General features: G+C 38.5%; 1 pseudogene; it reads right to left on the bottom strand.

The window, feature by feature from the left end:
* Positions 1-3,194: 3,194 nt before the first annotated feature.
* Positions 3,195-4,172, bottom strand: LOC102282551 (olfactory receptor 52E4-like; annotated as a pseudogene).
* Positions 4,173-8,361: the final 4,189 nt, after the last annotated feature.

Here is an 8,361-nt window from a genome sequence, read left to right as displayed (position 1 = left end):
TGCACACCATCCACAGTCCTCTTGTATTCATTCAAACAGTGCTGCTGTGACCAGTTCCTAGCAGGTATAATCAGACAGTCAAGCTCAGGTCATGCCTAGTAATGTCTTGCCATGGGGCTTCCCCAAGTCCATGGATACCCCTAGCAAACAGCTCTGCTGTCGTGCATAAGTACCTGGAGTTAACACCTGTTGAGCAGGCCAGGAACCCTGTTTGAGCCACTGGGAGAAGTCCTTTCATCCCCTGGAGATGAAATACTCTGAGATGTATTTCAGAAGTCTCTTTAGATGGTTCTGGCAGGGCTGGACAATAGTCTCCACTAACAGTGTGCAACTGGACCAAAAATCTTATATTGGCTTTTCCTCTTTCTTGTTTCACTCTGTTTTACAAGGCCATATTTTGTGACTACATATCTAAATGAGCTGCCAATATGCAAGCTTTTGTCTCAGGCCTGTTTTCTGGGGAATCTAGATTTATATTCCCAATGCTACAAAATCTTTTGCCCCAATACCTAAAACTCTAGTCAGGTGTTGCCTCCATGAAAATTTATTACAAGATACTTATTTATATATTTACTATTATATAATTATTTTCTAACTGTTTATATTTTGGGAGCCTGAGACTCTTACTAGGCATATTTGCTGTTTAGTTGCTCAACTGTGTCTGACTTTGTGACTCCATGGCCTGTAGCCCACCAGAACCCTCTGTCCATGGGATTCTCCAGGCAAGAATACTGGAGTGGGTTGCCATTTCCTCCTCCAGCGGATCTTCCCATACCAGGGACTGAAGCTGCGTCTCTTGCATTGCAGGCCGATTCTTTACCTTAACTTCTCCATAAAATGGAGATGATAGAAGGGTAGTCAACTCTGTATTAACTCAAATCCGAATACCTAGCAGACAGAAAGTGATTTAAACCTGACCATGATACGAAACATTTGAACATTTTTCTAGCTTTGCATGGCTAGAAACAATTCTATAGACATGAGAAAAATAATAGTTTATATCTATGTCATATACTATCTTGTTAGCAAGTCTACAGGAGATGAATCAAGCTGATCTTACAGTAGAAACAATAAAACACTTTTAAATAAGAAGAAAACAGGCCAAGAGAAAAACACAGATGGAGTCAGACTTGCTTCTTTTTCTGAGTTTCTCAGCTCTCTCTGTTTTCTCAGAATCATCTGCTGCTGACAGCTTTCCTGCCACAATTTTCCCAATATGCATTTTATTCCCAAGTTAATAAATATTTTGCTCGTAATTTCAGTACAAATAGACTTCTTATTTTTATAAAATAACCAGTCATAAAGCAAAAGGAAGAAAATAAATATGAGAGATAGGCAATATTTTATTATGCAGACTCATTAAATTTAACTCATTAAATCAGACAGAGATCTCAGCAAAATTAAGTTTTGTGCTACCACAGCCCCTCCAGCTAATGAGTGCTTCAAGTTCCTTCACAAACTGCTACTTATGTGTCAATCAAATGTTTAATCATAAAATATTATGCTGAGTAATTTGTGCATGTGTGTGTGTAATCTTCAAGTTTGTGGTGTCAGATAGGCAATACTCTGTACCTCAACCATTTTTTCCCTGTAAGCTTTCCTTCATCTCTAGTTCTCCATTTGTAGAAGAAATATTTCCTAGTAAGCCTCATTTTTTTTTTTTTCCTGAAGGTTGTGCCCATTATTTCAAGCTTTGAAATATTCCATCTTTCACAGCCCTTGTTAATGAATTGTTCAATATACTGGATTGAACAATATAATGAATTGTTCAAAGAACAATATATATAATTGTTTAATAAATAATTTATTAGTGTTTATTATAGCTGGTATCACTCTCGAGGAGTATCATTTATTTTCCTCTAGATTAGTGTTTTAAGAGTCTCCTTTAGGGAATTCCCTGGTGATCCATTGGTTAGGGCTCTGTGCATCCACTGCAGAGGGCATGGGCTCAATCTTTAGTCAGAAAACTAAGATCCCACATGCTGCGAGGCATGGCCAAAAAAAAAAAAGTCCTCTAAATGGTAGCTATGTGGCTTCAAGGGTGTCTTTTCACTGAGCTCTGTCTTTAAATATTACTTCTACAATATAATGACCAACCCTAGAATTTTGGGACTTTACCCTTCATACATCTTGAAAGATTTGCACTATATCCTAAATCATTGTCTGAAAGTGATAAATAATATCCTCTGAGCTTTATGAATTCCTAAGTTTGGGCACAAGATCTGAGCTCCACAAACTGTCCAAGAACTTGCCCATGACATTTCCATGTTCCCAGAAATTGCCTTTCAGAGGTCTATAGCCAATGACTTCCAGTGTAAAACTGACTTATAACTACAAGCAATAACAAAACAGTCTCAGAATTTTCTCAGTAAGAGATCCTTAAGAAACACTGGAATTAGTAGAGACAAGCAGGAGAATTGACAACAAGAATTTTTAAAAATGTGAAATTAGTTTAAAGGCATATCCACCTTTTAAGCTTAGGAGCTTCCCATTTCTCCTTTTCCACTGGAATTTCTCTAGGAATGGGGGATTATGGTTCTTGTCCATATTCCCCTAGTTCTACAAAGAAGCAAGTCCTGTAAACCAAACATAAGTCTCTTGAAGCAGGTATAATAAATTAGTGTACTTTCCTGACCTACTCACTCATCCTCAAATAATCTTAACCTTTTCCCCACAACTTGACCAGCCTTGGCAAAGTGGTTGTTTTTGTTTTAGTCACTAAGTCATGTCTGACTCTTTGTGACCGTATGGACTGCAGCATGCCAGGCTCCTCTGTCCATGGGATTTCCCAAGCAAGAAAACTGGAGTGGGTTGCCATTTCCTTCTCCTGGAAAAGTGGTAGACAAGTTCTACCACTATTCTCTTCTACCAATATTCTCTTCATTTGGAAACATTCCACCTCATTTTACTTGCATTCAGTGTGTGTTGTTCAAAGTTCTTTTATGTACATCATCACATTCAGTTTTCCCAATTACCACATCAGATGAAGAGAATATATTATTTTTTCATTTAATGTGGGATTGTAGCCTTGCTTTGGAAATAGTGAGAGTAAGTTCTCCTGTGTCTTAGACTCTCAATTTAAGAATTTTGGCAGATAATTTGTAATATGATGTATTTCTTCCATGAGCTAATTCCTCAAGGAACTTCATTTATGTTGAGATTTTTATTTTCTTTCAACCAGCAGTGCCAGATAATCAGACAGGTTTCTGACCATAGGTAATATTTATGGGCTCCTTTCTCCAGCATCCATATTTTGTCAATTTGTCCCGAAACTCTTTGGTTTTCACTGCATAAATAATAGGGTTGAGCATTGGAGGTACAAGGAAGTAGAGGCTGCCAAGAATGGTGTGCACATGAGGTGGAATGCCATGGCCAAAACGGTGAGCAAGAAAAGAGAAAAGTGGGGAGTGTAATAGAGAAGCATGACACAGATGTGTGTGGTGCAGGTATTTACTGCTTTTTGATGGGCTTCCTTAGAAGAGAGCCGCCGCATTACAGCCCGGATGATCAGCACATAAGATGAGGCAATAGCTGAGATGTCTACCCCAGCAACCAACAAGGCCACCACCAGACCATATACCCTGTTGACCGTGGTGTCCACACACACCATCTTCACCACAGCCATGTGCTCACAGTACGTGGTGGGGATGACATGCCTGGCATGAAAGGGCATCTTCTGGAGGAGGATGGGCATGGGGAGAATGAGCAGGACAGCTCGCACTAAACTCACGAGGCCGATGAGCCCAATGCGGCTGTTGGAAAGGATGGTGGCATAGCGCAGGGGCTCACAAATGGCCACATAGCGGTCAAAGGCCATGGACATGAGGATGGCAGACTGCAAGGCAGAGATGGAGTGGAGGAAGAACAGCTGGACCAGGCAGCCCTCAAAGCTGATGTCACTCTGGTCAAACCAGAAGATGCACAGCACCTTGGGGATGGTGGTTGTGGACATGCCCAGGTCCATGAGGGCCAGCATGCCAAGCAGCAGGAACATGGGCTTATGCAGGAGTGCTCTGTGGAGATGGTGAAGAGGATGGTGCAGTTCCCAGGATGGTGACAAAGTACATGGAAGAGAAAGGAATAGAGATCCACTTGTGTTTGTCCTCCATCCCAGGAATGCCTTGGAGAAGGAAGAAAGAGGGGTGGCCCTGGGAGGCATTGCAGTCAGTCATGCTGGCCCCCTGGTGGAGCACCTGAAAAGAGCAATTCAGAAACAACCTTGCCTGGATTTTAAAAAGAATCAAGATTTGCAAAGTAGAAATAAAAGTTGGAATGTTAAGATACACAAAAATAATTGGGGAGGCTGGATGGAGGCAATCAAAAGGTACAAAGTTTCTGTTATAATTAGTACCAGGGATGTAATGTGCAGTATGATAAATATGTATGACAGTTAAGAGTAAATCCTAAGAGTTCTTATCAAAAGGAAAAATATTTTTCTATGTCTTTAAAATTTTGTTTATACATGAGATGAGAGATGTTCACAAAACCTTGTGTGATAATCATTTCATGAGGTATATAAGTTAAATTATGCTATATTCTTTAAACTTATACAGGTGCTGTATATCAACTATATCTCAATAAAACTGAAAAAAAGAGAATATCTTCAAAACCACCACAGACTGTTTGACTTCCATTTGATCAGAATTGTAGGTTTCCACAGTGTTTTCCAAAGTTGAACACCAAGATTCAGCACAGTTTGGATTTTCCTGTAAGCCCGCATGTGTCCATCTGGCAAGAAATTTAGACTGTTATGGTTGAATATATCCTATGAAGCACTGACTCCCTGTTTTTTAGACTATATTTAGATAAGCTATAATTTGTAATAACACCTTGGTATGTTAATACTGCTATTGACTTCATGCTCCTGATTCCCCTCTATGTTGCAGTCTAAAAGAACAACCTGGGACTCAAATTAAAAATAATAATAAATGAGAAAAAGGTGGATTTAAAGTAGCATAAAAATAATTCTGATATCATGATATATATAATCAATATAATACAGTAGCACATTGTAGTATTAGAGTAGTAATAATGTGGCATAAAATTACTATCTAAGAATATGTTTTATCATAGCTATTTTATTAAGGACAGATTGATTCATTGTTTATTAAGAGCATGCTAAATTTTAAGAATATATTGCATCTATTTTTAATGTATTTTCACTTAAAGACTATAAGTTAAAATATGTGAAACAAAAATAAATTCAATGAGAAATTAATAAAATATTACATAGCCCTCTCAGCAATAAGATCAAATAGGTCAACAAAAGTTTTTAAAAATAATAAAACTTAGGTTTATAATATAATTTTCTATTCAAGAATTTAAATATATACATTTATGATGTTATATATACAGTGTAATATTATTCAACCATAAAAAACTTGCCATTTGGGACAATGTGGATAGATTTAGAGGGTTTTTGCTAAGTGAAATAAGTCGGACAGGGAAAGAAAACTATATTTTTTTTTCTTTTTTATTTGGAATATATTTGTATATTTTCACTCATATGAGGAATCTAAAAAATTAAAAAATAGCAAGAAATAGACTCAAAGATACAGAGAACAAACTGTTGCCAGAGGGGAGGTGGAAGAATGGGTGAAAAAGGTGAAGGGAACTAAAAGGTACAAATTACCTGTTATAAATAAATAAGTCACAAGGATGTAATGCCTAGAACAGGGAATATAATCAGTAATATTATAATAAATTTTATGTTTGTAATCTACAAAAAATTGGATAACTAGACTATAACCTGAAGCTAATACAATATTGTAAGTCAACTATACTTTAATTTAAAAAAAAAAAAAGTATTATAAAAAAGTAAAAAGGGATGAAAAAGAAAACTTATGGTGCAGATAAGGAATATATACATTTATCAATGAGGAAAATTTTTTGAGAACATGTATCACTTTCACACAGTAAAGCAATCCACAATTATTTAAAAATACAGATTTACTGTTCACATGGGACTCAAGGGGACCCTAGTGACTAAAAATGTATAATAATGAATAAGAATGAAACAAGGGATGAGATTTTGATCAACTGAAGCTCAGAGATGAGGCCACCAGAATGTGAATATAAAGCCCTTACTCACCTAGAGCCACTTACCTGAATGTAAGGCAACGAGAGAGTGGAAAACTAGTCCCACACACTGTCTTCAAATATGGACATGTGAATGTGTACACATGTATGTAGGCATATCAGTAAACATCCATTTGCCTCTTGGAGAGCACATTCATTGTCTTGCATTTCTCCACTCCTCACCTTCAGGCTTTCTTCATGATGTGGCTCTTTAAGTAACCTAAGTAAAGGCCCCCATAATGCCCAGAATTAGCTCTTTTTACTCCTGATTCCCAAACGTACTCACTATGCATCACTACTATTATGTGTAACATTGACTCTGGAGGTTGCCCTGTGCTCCCAGTAGATAAAGCTGGTTGACTTTAGGGATTCTGGGAAACTTCCAGGGTTTTGCAGTCCTGGAGGAGCCTGAGAGACAGGATGTGAAGCTAAAACTTAATCTAGAACTAGATTAGGGCTTTGCAGTTTCGTATCCCAGTGGCCCTCATTCCTATACATGTGTAGGTAGGAGAGCCAGGAAAGCTTTACTCCATGGCTGGAGTAGTCATGCTCATAAATGCAAAAGAGGTAAACCCCTGTTGTTGATATCCTGACTTTCGCTCTAACCTATTTGCAGGTCAAGGGCTTTTCCATGGACACTCCTCAGGTCACTTTCTGCAACTCCCATTTCCCCAGCCCTTATAGTCTCTTATGTTATTAGAGTCCCAACTTTCTGCAGTGGAAGCTGTATGGTTGTGTCTCTAAGCAGATACATCTTTGCTGGCCTGTTTATATGCTCTCAAGGACTGGATCCAGATTTGGCCAATGTTTCTTTTCTCAAGAGTCCAGAGGAAGCAAAGTATTAAAGTTCATCAAAAAGTATGCTGCCAAGTCCATCACAAAATGCACAATGCAGAACAAAACTATCAAAAATTTCGCAAAGACTAAACAGAAATAGGACTCAGAGAGCTGGATTCTAAATCCTGATGTAGTGCAAGTTCTTCCTGCAGACAGGCTCTGTAGGGCAACTTTGTTCAGAGTCAGTGTCAATAAGAGTGAAACAGTGGCAGAGGACTGTTAAGGTGCTGGGTCAATCAATATATTTTTTTTAAATTTTATTTTATTTTTAAACTTTACATAATTGTATTAGTTTTGCCAAATATCAAAATGAATCCATCACAGGTATTAACAGAAAGAGTACATCAATATAAACATAGATGCACCTGCTCATAGACGCATCCACACAGATTCCCCTGCAGAAGGTGTGGCTCTTCAGTACACTTCAGTTCAGTCACTCAGTCATGTCCAACTCTTTTGCAACCCTGTGGACTACAGCATGCCAAGCCTCCCTGTCCATCACCAACTCCCAGAATTTACTCAAACTCATGTCCATTGAATCGGCAATGCCATCCAACCACCTAATCACCTGTCATCACCTTCTCCTTGCATCTTCAATCTTTCCCAGCATTAGGATCTTTTCAATGAGTCAGTTCTTTGCATGAGGTGGCCAAAGTATTGGAGTTTCAGCTTTAGCATCAGTCCTTCAATGAATATTCAGGACTGATTTCCTTTAGGAGGGACTGGTTGGATCTCCTTGCAATCCAAGGAACTCTCAAGAGCCTTCTCCAACACCACAGTTCAAAAGCATCAATTCTTGGCACTCAGCTTTCTTTATAATCAACTCTCATAACCATACGTGACTACTGGAAAAACCATAGCTTTGACTAGAACGGACATTTGTTGGCAAAGCAATATCTCTGCATTTTAATATGCCATCTAGGTTGGTCATAATTTTTTCTGCTCATGAGCAAGCTTCTTATAATATAATGGCTGCAGTCACCACCATCTGCAGTGATTTTGAGCCCCCAAAATAAAATCTGTCACTGTTTCCAATCTTTCCCCATCTATTTCCCATGAAGTGATGGGACCAGATGCCATGATCTTTGTTTTCTGAATGTTGGGTTTTAACCCAACTTTTCCACTCTCCTCCTTCACTTTCATCAAAAGGCTTTTTAGTTCTTTGCTTTGTGCCATTAGGGTGGTGTCATCTGCGTATCTGAGGTTATTGCTACTTCTCCCAGCAATCTTGACTCCAGCTTGTGCTTCATCCAGTCCAGCATTTCTCATGATGTACTTTGCATCTAAGTTAAATAAGCAGGGTGACAAGATACAGCCTTGATGTACTCCTTTCCCTATTTGGAACCAGCCTGTTGTTCCATGTCCAGTTCTAACTGTTGCTTCCTGACCTGCATACAGATTTCTCAGGAGGCAGGTCGGGTGGTCTGCTATTCCATTTCTTGAAGA

The sequence above is a fragment of the Bos mutus genome, chromosome 15 (genome assembly GCF_027580195.1).
Source record: "Bos mutus isolate GX-2022 chromosome 15, NWIPB_WYAK_1.1, whole genome shotgun sequence".
Classification (NCBI taxonomy): domain Eukaryota; kingdom Metazoa; phylum Chordata; class Mammalia; order Artiodactyla; family Bovidae; genus Bos; species Bos mutus.
The sequence above is the reverse complement of the archived record's forward strand: the minus strand, read 5'-3'. Positions and strand labels throughout refer to the sequence as shown.